This window comes from Gorilla gorilla, chromosome 10 (genome assembly GCF_029281585.2).
Source record: "Gorilla gorilla gorilla isolate KB3781 chromosome 10, NHGRI_mGorGor1-v2.1_pri, whole genome shotgun sequence".
In the NCBI taxonomy this organism is placed as follows: domain Eukaryota; kingdom Metazoa; phylum Chordata; class Mammalia; order Primates; family Hominidae; genus Gorilla; species Gorilla gorilla.
The window spans coordinates 77,664,030-77,679,758 of record NC_073234.2 but is presented as its reverse complement, the minus strand read 5'-3'; the positions used below and the strand labels follow the sequence as shown (position 1 = coordinate 77,679,758).

Below are 15,729 nucleotides of genomic sequence, written 5' to 3'. Positions count from 1 at the left end.
CTGTGCAAGAGGACAAATTTTAGAATTACTCTTCTCCAACTGTGATCAGTTTTCCACTATTCCCACATCACTGCATTTTCCACCAAGCATATCAGATTTTCCTGGTTCACCAAGGTATTGAAGTAAGGCCAGGAAATATCTATTTCAACACATTTTGTGTCATAGATATGTTTTCCTAAAAGTTATATTCTAACACAAAAGCAAAAATGAACCCCGTCTTAGAGAATTTAACATACTTTGAGTCTGCTCAGATAAGATCAATCAGGAATTTTAATACTCTTGCATTCTAACTTGGCCATTTACAAGTTAATAGGAAATTTCAGTAAAATTAAAGAAGCTGACAATAATTCTTCTATCTGGCTACATATGTAAGAGTGGATAATTTTTTTAAAATGCTGCTGTGACTTATTTTAATTCACATTTAAAAAAAATTATGCTCCTTTTTCTCTCCATTAAAATATGTGTAGTGAATGACTTTAAAACAAATAAGCCAAGAAATGATTGATGAGCAGTTTCCTTCTTTTATTAAAGGTCTTAAAGCAAAATCAAGCCTAATAACAGGTGTCTGCCCTGAGTGACGTCTACAGTCACAGAACCATTGGTTGACCTTGTAGATGGGAAAGGGGCATGAAATCTAGTGACCACTGGAAGGCCACCTCAAATAACAAGCACCTGGAGAACTATACAATCCACTTATATTTGTACGTATGTATGCCTGTATGTCTTAAAGTGAAAATCTGGTTAACATCTTTCTTTAAATAATAACAGATAAAACCCAAAGTTAAACATAAGGTATATTATGATGAATGTATTTTTATGACAGTGAAGTTGTCTAAAACATCGGAAACAAACAGGTGACACTAAACAAACTGATGACACTAAACATAAAAGGCTGAGCTGAGCCAGGTGTGGTGGCTCACACCTGTAACCTCAGCACTTTGGGAGGCAGAGACAGGAGGACTGCTTGAGCCTGGGAGTTTGAGACCAGCCTGGGCAACATAGTGAGACGTTGTCTCAAAAGAAAAAAGAAAAAAAAAAAAAAAGGCTGAGCTGAAAGAGAACACTCATTTCATTAGTTTAACCAGACTCACAGTATCTTAGCCTCACAGAATAACAGAATAACTTGACTCTTACCTTGAAACTAATGTGTTAGGGATTGGATGTGATCTCTAAAACTTAACAACTCCTCAGAGCTTTCCAGTCTTTCTATTGCTTAAAACATTGCATTCTCATTCTCTTTCACTACCCTCATACCTGTACCTCCTTTAGACAATGAGTTTTTAAGGAAACAATTACAAATGATTAGGTTAGAATTTATTATTGATTACTTCGTGTCTTCCTGGTACTCAAAGTTCATAAATATGTTTTTACATACATGTATATAAATATAAGCAACTCCTATTTTTGTCTCAAATTGCTCCATAACCTAGATTTTTGTCTCTTCAACATTTTAAGCTCCTTGAAAGATCATGCTTTCTACTTCTAGTGGAAAACTTAAAAAGCAAGAGCTTTGGACAAGGCAGAACTGAATTCTAATTGCAACTCTAAGCCATGTGACCTTGGGCAACTTCTCTGAGCCACAGTTCCTTAATCTGTAAATTCAGGGATAAATGAAATTGACCTTATAAAGGTACTGTGAGAAATGAATCACATGATGTGTACAAAACACTCAGGAAAGCACATGGTAAAGAATGCCTGATCAATAAAAAATAGTTATAATTATTAATGGATTAAATACACAAAGTAAGAAACTAGGCAACATATATGTGCTGACTCTGGACTATTATTGGTATAGCAGAGGAGAGAGAAAGTGTACAAACATAGTTTCTGCCTTAAGTCAAGACTGATAAACAGAAAACAATGAGACTATAAGTATACTGTAACTGTATGTCACCGTTGAAGGTGTTAAGAGAGAAGAAATGCATCAGTGTGTTCAGGTATGTTTTCGTAGAAGAGATGGAGTTAAGGTGGACACAGAAAAAGGAGATGGCATTCTAGGAAGGCAGTACAATTAAAAGAAAGGCATGAGAGCAGGAATGAGCTAGTTGCTGCAAGGGAAATATAGAGATTGGTGTGGAACAGTGAGTGGTAGAAAGGGCAATGCATACATAGCCATGTTAGAGGAAAATAACATTAGTTTTGTATGCTACACTCACCTTATGGAAGCTTTTGAAACATAAGCAAAAGAGTTTTAATTGAATATGTAGTAAGAGAAAGCCACTGACTGTTTGAGAGCAATATATATGATGTTTTTTAGCTAGAATATTGATAAGACAGAAATATCAGCTATGAAATTATCAACATTTAACAGTGATAATGCTGATCACAGGAACTTGAATTGCAGTAACAGTTGTGAAATGAAGACGGAAAAGATAATTTCAAGTTCATAGCATACTGGGCACATAAAAATTGCCAATTAACTGGGGAAAAGAAAAGACAAACAGAGGAACAGGATGATAATACAATGTATATGAAGTCTTCATAAGTATGTAAGTAATCTCACCCATCATCTATTCTCATTTGTGTATATTCATCATTTATCCTTTTAAGAAAGCCAAAACACATATACTATATTTTTCTTTTATTTCTTTCTTTCCTTCTTGACAAAGGAAGTATTAATTCACACAGAGAGGATTTCCCTGAATGACTAGATCCATTCAATCATGAACTTCCCCTAAAGTGTGGCTCAATAAAACACTTTTAAAAAATTATGAAAAGTGTGATGTTCTCCACCACCACCAACATAAGCTTGAATTGTATCTAACTTACTCAAGTCTAATCAGTAGTTTTTCTTAAAATTTATTATTATGTGCACCAAATCACTGCTGGGCAGTGGGCTGGCAGTTCATTAACAGGCATTCTTTCTGCTCATCTCTAATGGCCCACTATGGGGCTAGAAAAGGTCTGGTAGGATAACAGATATTTTAACTTGTACTAATTAATTGTTGCTATTTTGGGAAAAAAACAGTATAATTGTATTTGGATGACATAGCTTTTATGCTATGGTTAGAATCAATAGTATTAAATCAATCATGCTTTTATATGAAGATACCCATAAAAATACCTTAAACAAGTACTTTTCAGTGTGAGGAGTACAGAAATTCTACAAACAGCTTATTTAAATTCTAAGCTAGTCTATTTCATTAATTCCTAGAGGTGGTAAATTCTTGCCACTTTTCAGTAATAGGTTACTTTCCCCAAATTGCTAAAAACACAACTTCTCTGATTGACTACTAGTCCACTGTCTAACTGCCATCTGGAGTATTTGGATTCAGTGCATTAGGCACTGACAAAAATATCTATCAAGATTTATTGCCCCAAACCATTTACTGACCAGTAAACTCCTTGAAGGCAGAGATTATGTCCCTGCTAATCAATGCTTTATCAGAAAATTTTAAAAACAAGGAACAGTAAAATTGAACAAATGCAGAAAATGACTATGTAAAATATTATTAATATAGATCTCTTGTACATATTTAATATATTTCATAATAATAGTGACTATACATAAAACAAATTTTTAAAATCCAAAATGAATTTGGCATGCTTGTACAATCCAAAGAATTAGAAAGAAAGGCTCATTAGTAATATAGATAAAATTCACATTCATTCACTCATTTCATTTGCTTGAGAGGAAAAAAATATGAATTTAAATCTTATCAGCATAAGAACAAAGTAAATTAATAACCTCATTTTAGTCATAATCATAACAGTAACTGAATGCCTATTTGCAAAATAAATACCAAAAATGGGTGAAGATTATTTGAAAAAAGTTAAAAGTATCTTTTCAAAAGACAACAGAACCAAGAGTTGAAGCATATGGATATTCTGAAGTATTTTGGAAAAGACAGATGACAAATGCCTTCTTTTTTATAAATAAATATACACAATTTACTTGCTGAATCTTAAATATTCGTTATTTAGAAAGTAAAAGATATTTAGTAGGAGTTATGGTTGCTGGTAGGTATAAGCTGTTTCTTTGGGATCCTTTTAGTTTGCTCAAAGGTTAATTTTCTATTTTAAAAAATTATTATTCGACCAATGTCTCCTCTTTCCCCCTTGCCTTCTACTCTGGTAATCACTATTCTACTCTCTCCTTCCATGAGTTTGACTGTTTTAGATTCCACAGGTAAATGAGATCACATGGTATTTGTCTTTCTGTGCCTTGCTTATTTCACTTAACAGAATATCCTTCAGGTTTATCCATGTTTTCACAAATAACAGGATTTTTTTTCAAGGCTGAAGAGTATTTCATCGTGTGTGTGTGTGTGCGTGTGTGTGTTTGTGTGTGTGTGTATATATATATCTCACATTTTCTGTATCCATTCATCTACTGATGGACAATAAGGTTGATTCCATGTCTTGGTTATCGTAAATAATGCTGCAATCAACATTGGAGTACAGATATCTCTTCAACATGCTGATTTCATTTCCTTTGGATACATGCCCAGAAGCGGGATTGCTGGATCTTTAATTTTCATTTTAACTGGGATCTTGCTACAGGTCTCCCTTTTGTGTGCCCAGGCAATCTGGATAAAGGCACAGGAGACAGAGATGATGCCATATACAGTCACTTACCCAGGAGCCAGCAGCATATGACAGTGTATGGTTTGATCCAACTATTTTCCTTTACTTCAGGCATGGATTAGGAGATGGAGATATTTCTACCTTATTGTGAAGACAGTGCAAAGTAAGTTATGTCCGCCATCCTCTCTCTACCCTTACTCTCCCCCTTTTCATCCTCCCTACATTTCTTCTCCCCAAATCACCAACTTCATTAAACTTCATAGGAGAGCTGGGCACAAAAGGCATTTTAAATTTTAAAAAAAAAACCACATTAAGATTACAACTGAAATACGTCTTTCTTAAGTACTGTATGATAAAACATACTGATTCCTAAAGATAATTTGTGAACTTTTTACACTGTTATTATCTGAATGGAGAGTGATAAGAGCATGCATACCATTTAATACTATTTTTGTGAAATTGTTTAAAATTATTTTTATAAGTATTAGCCTTTTCTCCAAATGTAATCTCATATCAAACACCAGTATATAAAACAGAGAAAGGAGAGGTATGCCATAAATGAATATCAATAAAATATATTAAAAATATGTAAAATTTATTGATATACATTAGATGTACATATTTTGAGGGTACATGTGATAATTTGATACATTCCTATAATCCAAGTCAGGTCACTGAGATTTTTAAGTATTTTATTAAAATGTGACCAATGAAATTGTTTAGTTCGCCCCAAGAGTTTAAGTAGGCATAAGGAAAAAGTTGTAATCCTTTTTCATCATCAGTGATAAAGTCCTCACTCAGAAATAAATAGCTGTCACTTCTAAAATTGCACATAAACAAATATATAGACTTACATCTTCTAAAAGAACATTACAGAGCTAAAATCTTGATGATTAATAGCACCTCCCAGGTCAAATATACATATAAAAATAGAAGATTTCTTTTGAGTCCAGGGTTTGAAATGTGGCAAGAACAATTAACATATATGCAATGTGTTAAATATTTGGAATAGAGATTTTAAAATATATGTCATCTATTATGATTTAAAAAATAGTTGAATATGAACTGTTAAAGTTTAAATAAAACCTAAAAAGATATATACTATATATATTTGATGGGAAAGTATTTGTTTATGTCTTCTTTCTCTTCCTGTTTTTAAGAGGAGGAACAGGGAATATCATTTGTGAGGAAAAATTCAGAAAGCAATTTCAAGGCTCCATAAGTGTTATCTTTATAGCTTAATTTCAGCTTCTTAATGTAACTTAAATGTGGAGTTTAAAGAGAAACTAATGTACTGTAGAAAATCTTTCAAAACACAGCAGCATGTTTCAGTGTGAATAAATTTGCTTTGCCCATTATTTTTCATAATGTTTTTTCACAGAAAATTATCATAGCAACTTGAGTTTAAACATGGACTTTCCCTAACACTGTCAGCATTTCTTTTGCATGTTCTTCAAGTGTAATGCATGAAAACCAGGATAGGCCGTCACTGTGCTGAATACCAGGAGAAAAGTACAGATAGGAACTCACATGTCGAAGGTATAAAAATTTATAATTCATAAGTCAATGAACTGCCTAATTAAACATGTTTCATTCTCCCGTCTTGACAAACCTATTTTCAAAATGACCTGGATGCAAATCAAAAGCAGAAGAGATACTGCTTCACACCCATTAGGACAATGCCTATCAAAAAAGAAAAAAAAAAAGCACCAGAAAGTAACAAATGCTGGCAAGGATGTGCAGGAATTGGAAACTTGTATATCGCTGATGGGACTGTGCAATGCTCCTGCCACTGTGAAAAATAATATGGTGGTTCCTCAAAAAATTAATGATAGAATTACTATATAACCTGGTAATTTTACTTTTGGTCATACACAAAAAAGAATCGAAAGCAGGATCTCAAAAAGATATCTGTACACCCATGTTCACAGCAGAATTATTCACAATAGCCCAAAGGTAGAAACAATTCAAATGTCCATTGATGGACGAATGGATAAACAAACTGTGCTATATACACACAATGAATTATTATTCAGCTTTAGAAATAAATGAAATTCTGGCACATGGTACAACATGGATAAACCTTAAAGGTATTATGCTATGCTAAGCAAATAAGCCACTCACCAAATAACAAATATAGTATGATTCCATTTATATGAATTACCTAGAGAAATTAAATTCATAGAGACGGAAAGCAGAATGGTGGTTGTCAGGGGTTCAGGGGAGGGAGGAATTAGGAAGTTAGTGTTTAATGACTACGGACCTTCAGTTTGGAAATCTGGAGGACAGGTTTGAATTTAGAATTCTTGGTCTCCTTGCAGCTCCATGTCAAAACCTGGTGGCCCAAGGACAGCAGGTTTGGGCCTGCGCCTGTGTCCCTCCTCTTCCCACCCCTAGCTCCATTCAAGAGACAAGGAATCGCTTCTGTCCTAAATAGGCTCATCATCTTGACTTCGACTGACTTGTAAAGAGCTTCTGAAGTGGGGGCCAAGATCTGACATGGCTGCAGTCCTGCTACATATGTCCTCAAGGAAGTGCAGGATGAAGTTAAAATGCAAGAATATTCCAGGCAGAAGGAACATAACGTGCAAAGCCATAAAGTTAACCTTCAAATCAACCAACAAAATATGTTTATTAGCATTTAAGACTTTTCTGTACACAACAGAAGACCCTCCTCCCCCTTTTTGAAATAACACATTCCTTTTACTTCTCTTTGGCCAGATGTGAGGTAAAGCTATTTTGTTGTCCCCACTACGGGGGCAATGCTGGAAGAGATTGTAGAAAAAGAGATCTGGTTTCTTTCACTTAGCGTAACATTTTTGAACTCTCTCCAAGGTGTAGCATGTATCAGTAGCCTGTTATTGTACTGTTGAAAAGTATTTATTTGCATGGGTGTATAATATTTGTTTATCCATTTATCTAGTTGATGGATAGTTGGATGATGTTTTCCAATTTTCCAGTGAATAATCCTGCTATGAACATTCCTGTACAAGTTTTTGAGTGTCTTCATTTCTTCCGCTTATCCATGTCCTAGGATTGGATTTGTTGAGTAATGTGGTATCTTCATGTTTACCTTCTAAGGAAATTGCCAGACTTTTCTGAAGTGGCTGAACCATCTTTCATTTCCATAGCAACATATGAAGATTCCAGTTTCTCTATATTTTCTTTCTTTTTTTTTTTTTTTGGAAACAGAGTCTCACTCTGATGCCCAGGCTGGAGTGCAATGGCACAATCTTGGCTCACTGCAACCTCCGCCTCCCAGGTTAAAGCAATTCTCCTGTCTCAGCCTCCTGAGTAGCTGGGATTACAGGCGTGTGCCACCGCGCCCAGCTAAATTTTTTGTATTTTTAGTACAGACGGGGTTTTACCATGTTGGTCAGGATGTTCTCGAACTCCTGACCTCGTGATCCACCTGCTTCAGCCTCCCAAAGTGCTGGGATTACAGGCGTGAGCCACCGTACCCGGCCTTATATTTTCATCAATACTTGGTATTGTCTTTTTAATTATAACTATTTTAGCAGGTGTGAAGTGGTATCTCGTAGTTTTAATTTGCATTTCTCTAATGATGTTGAGCATCTTTTCATGTACTTATTAGCCATTCCTGTCTTTTTTGGTAAAATATGCATTCAGATCTTTTGCTTTTTTAAAAAAAAATTAAGCTGTCTTATTATTGAGTTGTAAGAATTACTTATATATTTGAATTTTGTTTTATTTTAAATTTTTTAATTTTAGGTCCAGGGGTACATGTGCAGGCTTGTTATACAGGTAAACTTGTGTCGGGGGAATTGTTGTGTAGATTATTTTGTCACCCAGATATTAAGCCTAGTACCCAATTGTTATTTTTTTCTGTTCTCCCTTTTCCCATTCTCTACCTTCAAATAGGCCCAAGTGACTGTTGTTCCCCTCTGTGTGTCCATAAGTTCTTATCATTTAGCTCTCACTTATAGGTGAGAACATGCAGTATTTGGTTTTCTCTTCCTGTTCTAGTTTGCTAATGATAATGGCCTCCAGTTCCATTTATGTTCCTGCAAAAGACACGATCTCATTCTTTTTTATGGCTATATAGTATTCCATGGTGTATATGCACCACATTTATCCAATTTATATGTCTTTAGGTATATGCCCAATAATGGGATTGTATTTATATCCCATAATGTATTTTACAAATTGAGCTGCCTTATTATTGAGTGGTAAAACTTCTTTATATATTTGAATTTGACTTTAAAGGGTAAAACCTATCAGAGAGACTGTGCAAGAGTCCAGTTTAATAGTACTATATAGCTATTTTCAAAATATTCATAATAATAAACAACATAATGGTGGAAAAAGGTAATACAAATAGATAGTTTCCTCTCAAATGAATTTTTTATATACTTACACAAAAAGTAATTTTTTATTCTTTAATTTTCAAAAATCCTAACAGAGGAGAGGTACAACGAGGGTTCTAAAGGGATATGTGTTCTTTGTATCCGTCAAGGAATACTGGGCATGCCAAGGTAGGACTCTGAACATTGATGACTTTCATTAACCACTAAGGTGACTCCTGGAAAAAAATGAAGAGTAGACAGGGCTGACAGCCAGCTCTCAGGACTGAGACTCTTGGTCAAACCTGAGTGGAAAGGGACAGGGGTAGAGAATAGATGGAAAGAATTCTCAGCTAACCTCCTAAGTGGTTAACCCACAGAAGTGGGTGGAGGCTGGGATTGTGAAACATTTCTCCTGCTGCTTCCTCAGTTCTATCACAGACCATGGGGGAAAAGTGATTGGGGAAAGGTGCCTAGAGGAAGGTGGGAAGGGTTGTCACTTAATTTCCAGTCTAGAGTTCCAGTTGGGGAAGAATTCATCCTGAAGGGAGTAAGGAAGGGTATACTAAGGAATAGAGTCACTGGGAGGAGCAACTTCACATACACATAATCTGAGAGATTTAAAATCTTTTGTATTTGTACACAAATTCTAATGAAACTTGATGGCAAGAAAAAAATGTATTACAGTGAAAGAATGAACAAACTCAGACTTGCTATAGATTTGTCCATATGAAGGAGAGCTAATAGCTGTTATGTCAATGGAGCATAATTGAAAAAACAAAGTTGCAGTTGTTGGGTGTATAAGGGTTTGAATTATCAGGTCAAGCAAGAAGATGACTTGAGTGGACAAAGGCCTCAAAAGGCTGAAGAGTTAGTTGGTATCACCAGAGGTTAGTGACTGTCTGCTGAGGCTCAAGCCTGTAATCCCAGAACTCTGAGAGGCCAAGGTGGGACGATCACTTGAGGGCAGGAGTTTGAGACGAGCCTGGGCAACATAGCGAAACCCCATTTCAACAAAAAGTTAAAAATAAAATAAAATTAGCTGGGCAAAATGGCATGTGCAGTCCTAGTTACTTAGGATGCCGAGACAGGGGGATTGCTTGAGCCCAGCAATTCAAGGCTGCAGTGAGCTGTGATTGTGGCACTGCACTCCAGGCCTGGGCAATAGAACAAGACTCTGTCTCAAGAAAAAAAAAAAAAAAGATAGATGGCAGGAGGATAAGCCATCGGGGAAAATTGTTACCAACTTCAGAAATGAAATTTTCTGCCTTCAGAGAAAACAGGTGAGCCACTGGGAAGCATGCTTGGTGAAATAGGGGGCTTGGAGGTATGGGCTCCAAGGCATAAATTATTATTATGACCCACACTTCCTTGAAAATATCACTCTTGCCTGATATAACTTGGAAAAGCTTGGAAACAAAAGTAAATAATTACATCTGGCTATAGTTTGGGTTATACTGTTAAAAAGCTATAGTGAATACATGTACAGAAGATATAATGTAATTTATTTAAAGCTGCTATCACCAAATATTAATAATACATAGACAATCTTGATTTTTCTATTCCAAATTCAGTCTTACTCAGTGTGATACTTGGATAGAATATGAAGCTATCAATGAGGGGTGGAGTGTTAGGAGGGTGTGAAGATAGCATCCTGCTAAAAATTAAAGATACATTTGAACTTACTTAAATCTTAAGACCTTTTTCACAGGTATGATGCTCTCATGCTGTCTCTGTCACACTGCAGATACTAAAGCCTATAAATAAGAAACACTTCAAATGCACGGGGTTTTAAAAGGCTTTCTTCATTACACACCAATAAATCTTAAACAGCTAGAAAAAAAAAAACATTTTGACTTTTATAATTGAAGCAGTTCCTTAAAGAACCAGATATATTTTGCGAGAGTCATGTAAGTACACCCCAACTGATAGTTTCTCTTTTGCTCACTCACTCCCTGTATTTCTACTCCATAAGCCATCTTCGTGTACTGCACAGTAATCCATTACAATATGTTCCAACATCTGCCTCCCCATATGATGTATGACCTATTCGATTGACCCTTTTTATGCCGCTCCAGACTTGCTGTTTGTTACTGTGGGAGGATGAGCACTCTGCATCTATTCCTGAGGTCACCAACCAGCAAATACATCTCCATTTGGCAAGGTAAGAAGGACACTGGGTGGAAGGCTCTTCAGATCTCTTTATGTATCAGTGATTATACTTATATCTTTAATTAGTTTAATTTAGGGAAAAATATTGCTGAAATTCCCTTCAAAGCAACACTAAGAAGAGAAATGCTTGTTCATCAGGAGAAAAATTTCTGTTGTTACTAAATTTCATTATTTAATTTGGGTATTATGAGAATTACAGTATTATCAGAAAGAGTTCTAAAGCAAACACTTGTCTTTGGCGAAGTTCATATTTGTGAAATCACTGTTCAGTGTATCCCAACAGATTGGGGGGTAGTAATCAAGCCATTTTTAAACAGCATTCTAACTCAATATAAAGACAATTTGAGTTATTTCATATTAAATCAGACTATATATTATTTTGCATGTCAAAAAACATACTTCCAGAGTACATACTTGCTGGAGGCTTGCAAATACTTGAAACACATAAGGGGAGGAAGCACAAGAACCACGATTTTCTCCATGACTACGATATGTTAATCATTTTGCTAGAAGCTTGCATACTATTTCAGGGATCACCATAACAATTTTGTGAGTTTGGTGAGAAAAATGAAAAATGAATTGAACAGTGGTTCAATAACTTGCCAAAGGTTAAACAACTGGTAGTATCAGAAGTCCAAGTGGCCCTGAAATTCTTCTGTGATATAATGCTACTACGGGAAAATACTTTCCAGATAAAATGTTCTATGATTAAATTCATCTCTTTTGCAGTGGGATAGAGGTGGAATCCCCCACCTGCTGGCCAGTGAAAAAAGGAATTTCCCCTGAACTCTGAGTCAAAAATAATAGTTTCCAAGGCCAAGGGTTAAAGGCTTCAAGAGTGAAAGACTTCTTGAGTCAGTAGTAGCAGAACTCAATGCTCCCTGAAGAAACCACAAAGTCACTTAAGTTTGCTATTATTGTTGTTGTTTTGGTTGCTGTTTTGTTTTGCTGTTGTTACTAACAAACAACACATATGAGAGGTTTTAAAAAAGGACTGCTTCCTATGGATTCCGCTCTTACTTTTTTCTTCCTCCTTCCCTCATAAACCTTTAAGATTAAGAAAGTATCACATACAAATATTAGTTTTGGCTCTTTGAGTATACAAATTATGCTAAATAAAACTACATTTCAGGGGAAATCTGGACAGAGAATAACAGCAGCAATAATAATCATAATAGCTGAAGTTTATAGAATGCTTACTGTGAGACATGTCCATGTCATATCTCTTGGAACCTTCTCAACAACCTTAGGAAATAGGTATTATTTTTACTTTATGGAGCAGGACATTGAGGCCAAGAAAGGGTAAAAGTCATCTGTCCAAAGTTGCATAGGTAAGAGATCAAGCTGAAGTTGGAATCCAAATCTTTTTGACTTTTTACAGAGCTCTTAACTCTTAGCCTATGTCTTAGGAATCTATTTTCTGGTCATTTTAATTCAGTAGTAGGGTTTGTGTGCTCTGAAACAAAGAGTTAGACAAACCTGGGAAGGGTAATTCAGAAAGCACCTTTTATGGAGGCTGGGCTCTTCTGATAAAAAGCGATAGTATTGGGGATGCAGAACAAGAAAGAAATGTGAAGTGTCCAACAGGAAATTTTTCCTGGCATCTTTCATCCATTTACTTCCTTTTGGCTACTGCCAGTAAAAACCGCTTCAGTGTGGTTTTCTTCTCAATTTGATATGTATTTTAACCATTTAAATAATTGTAGGAAACAAGGTAATGCAATATGGAGAAGGCTGTTATACTTCTTATTATCTTTTATCATTCATGCTTTTATTCATTGAAAAAAATTATAAAATACCAGTTTCATTCTAGGTCTTTAGCTCCATAGAGCTTACATAGAACAAGAAAGCCATCAATGAAATAATTACACAAATGAAAAGTAAAATCCCAAATGTGCAAAATACTACAAAATAGAAGTATATGGTGCTCTAAGAGCATGCAAGCGAGAGCTACACTACAGGCAGGCAAATCAGGAAAGACTTTCCTGTAACTATGAATACCTGGAGGTCAGAAGGATGAGCTGATATAATTACATACATACAGGAGGAAAAAAAACTGGCAGAAAAACTACGTGCTGGGAGGAAACATGACAAGTTTGTAGTGTCAGAAAGAAGCCAGTGAGATGCAGTGCAGTGGGAGAGATGTCTACAAAGGTAGATGGGAACATACAGTAATTTAATAAGAGGAATGACAGAATTAGATTTCTATTTCTACAAGATTAGTCTAGACATAATATGGAGAATAGATTGGGAGGGTTTGTTTCACCTACAACCCATTTTTAATTGAAGTAATATCTACCTAATCACATTTTTACAGATTTAAAATCGATTACAGAATAAATCTATATATATAATTTTCAACATTCTGAGCCTCATCTTTATTTAAATATTTCCTCTTTCTTGTATAATTTATGTGAAGAATTAATCACATAAAACTCTATGCTTTGAGTAAATTCATGGTGGCCAACCTCAATTTTTCTAGAACATTTGAAAAAGAAAAAGGTATAGCAAAAATGAGTCCTTTTCACTACCCCAACACATATAACTCATAAATCAATTAAAATATAACAATAACACACTCCAATAGCACCTTGCATTTACAATTCATTTTTACTTTCATTGGCTTTTTTGATCACAATAGGCTTCATTTTCAATTGCCCAGGACCTATTTCTCATGTACCAACAAAGCAGTACAGAGAAACAACTCTTAACTTCTGCTCTCCCGCCTTAAATTGATGCATTCATTTAATAAATATTTATTGGGGACCTATTATGTGCCAAGCACTACTCTAAATAATTAGAAAATATCAGTAAATAACTATCTCTGCTTTCATGAAAGGATTTTTAAACTTTTTCCCAAGAAGACTTGCAAGAATTTAATCTTTCATTATTTGTCACATAGTTGTTTAATATTTCTCTATTTGACACTACATATTAGTTATGATTATTATAACTGAGAACTTATACATCCACAATTCTTAACATTTATAAGTAAATGTTGTTTTTTTGAGAGAACTAAAGTCATTCTTAAAGTATATGTTTGAGGGATACGTGCGACAACATGGATGAACCTTGAAAATATTACGCTAAATGACATAAACCAGACACAAAAGGACAAGGTACTTAGGATATGCAAATTCACAGAGACAGAAAGTAGAATAGAGCTTATCAGGGGATGGAGGAAGAGGAAATAAGAAATAGGAAATAATTAATAAATACAGAGGTTCTATTTTGCATGATGAAAATGTACTGGACACAGACAGTGGTGATGGTTATATAACATTGTATATAATGCTACACAGAACTGTACACTTAAAAGTGGTTAAAATGTAAGTTTTATGTTATTTATATTTTACAATTAAAAAAGTGCATGATTAAGAGGGCGTTAGAAAAAAATCACTGTTTTCCAAGACCACATTAGGCTTTATTTCTCTACAACAATTTCCTCCTATTTTATTCCCATGTGTTGGTATATGAACTAAAGAGAACAGGTGCAAAGGGGGGAAGGAATATTGTGATTTCAAAGTAAAAGAAGGTTGGAAATGTTAGATTCTTTAAAAAATACTCAACATACACCCAGTTTTGGAAACAAATATAAATAGAAGAGGAAAGAGTACCAGATCCTAAATCAACCAAATCCAGTAATGCCTTCCAAGTTAAAGAATGCTCTGAAACAAGAGCTATGAGATCAACCCACCCTTCACTGACTTGGCAAAAACCACGGCATTTGCTAGTCACACCGTAAAAGGTAGTTCTCTCTTCACTTTCCCTTCCTACTCCAAAGCTAGCTTCTTTTTCATATTCAGATGACTGTTTATGAGCTCAATCCTGTTTCAACTGTCACTCTTTACATCAAGGAAAGATAGATGGGACACACCAACCCCAACCTAAATGACCTTTGGATGTGACAAGAGTTTTAGGTCAGCCTTGCTAAATGGAGGCCTTGGTGTATCGAGACATGCCTTGGGGTGAAATTTACAGTGAATTTATTATCTCCCAATGCCCTTTGGACTGCTTCCCACCATCAAACACCATGGCAGCACTTGGAACAGGAAGAAATACATTAACTGGAATCTGATCGTTTTAAAAGGTTACAGCTGCCCAAATATAATTTAATTTCATACTTGCCCTTTGAGGGTTTGGTGTATATTTTCATTTTATGACTGCAAATGATAAAGCTCTTAAGATTCCAGGCAATAAAAAGAGAAAAAAAAGTATTTTAAGGGCTAGAAGTCTATTCAGTTCATATTCCAATCAGTGAAGTGACAAATTAGCTTTTTTTAAAAAATCTAATATTTCTCTTTTTTATTTGGATCATCCCTTATTCCTTTTCTGATCCTACACTTCAACAGTTGGTTGATATCAGTATGTGAACTCCAACCTCACATCTCAGCGAATTTTAAAATAAAAAGGGTGATTTTTTTAAAATGAAGAAAAATCCATCAGATTTGGAGTGAAAATATTTTAGTACAAGAAACAAATATTTTTCCAGTAGCATTTTATCTCACATAATTGGGAAAATTTACCCATTAAAATATATCAACACTGCGTCAACTTACCATTGATCTGGTATATCACACTTCCATAAACTTTAATAAAAGATTCACAAAATCCTACTTAAATACTATGCTATACCATCATTAATTTAATTGGTAAATATTATTACTATTATTTTATTGACAGAAAATCAGAGATATGGTATTGTTAATGCCACAGAATAAGTCAG

At 34.9% G+C, this 15,729-nt stretch overlaps 1 protein-coding gene and 1 long non-coding RNA gene across 11 annotated transcripts in view; one reads left to right on the top strand and one right to left on the bottom strand.

The window, feature by feature from the left end:
• SOX5 (SRY-box transcription factor 5) overlaps positions 1–15,729 on the bottom strand; it is a 1,026,842-nt gene that overhangs the window by 73,046 nt on the left and 938,067 nt on the right. The window lies entirely within an intron of this gene.
• LOC129525857 (uncharacterized) lies at positions 532–9,023 on the top strand. Its single transcript, XR_008670383.2, has 6 exons — positions 532–701; positions 2,345–2,489; positions 4,504–4,690; positions 5,986–6,066; positions 8,260–8,292; positions 8,951–9,023. It is a non-coding gene; the product is annotated as an uncharacterized lncRNA (long non-coding RNA).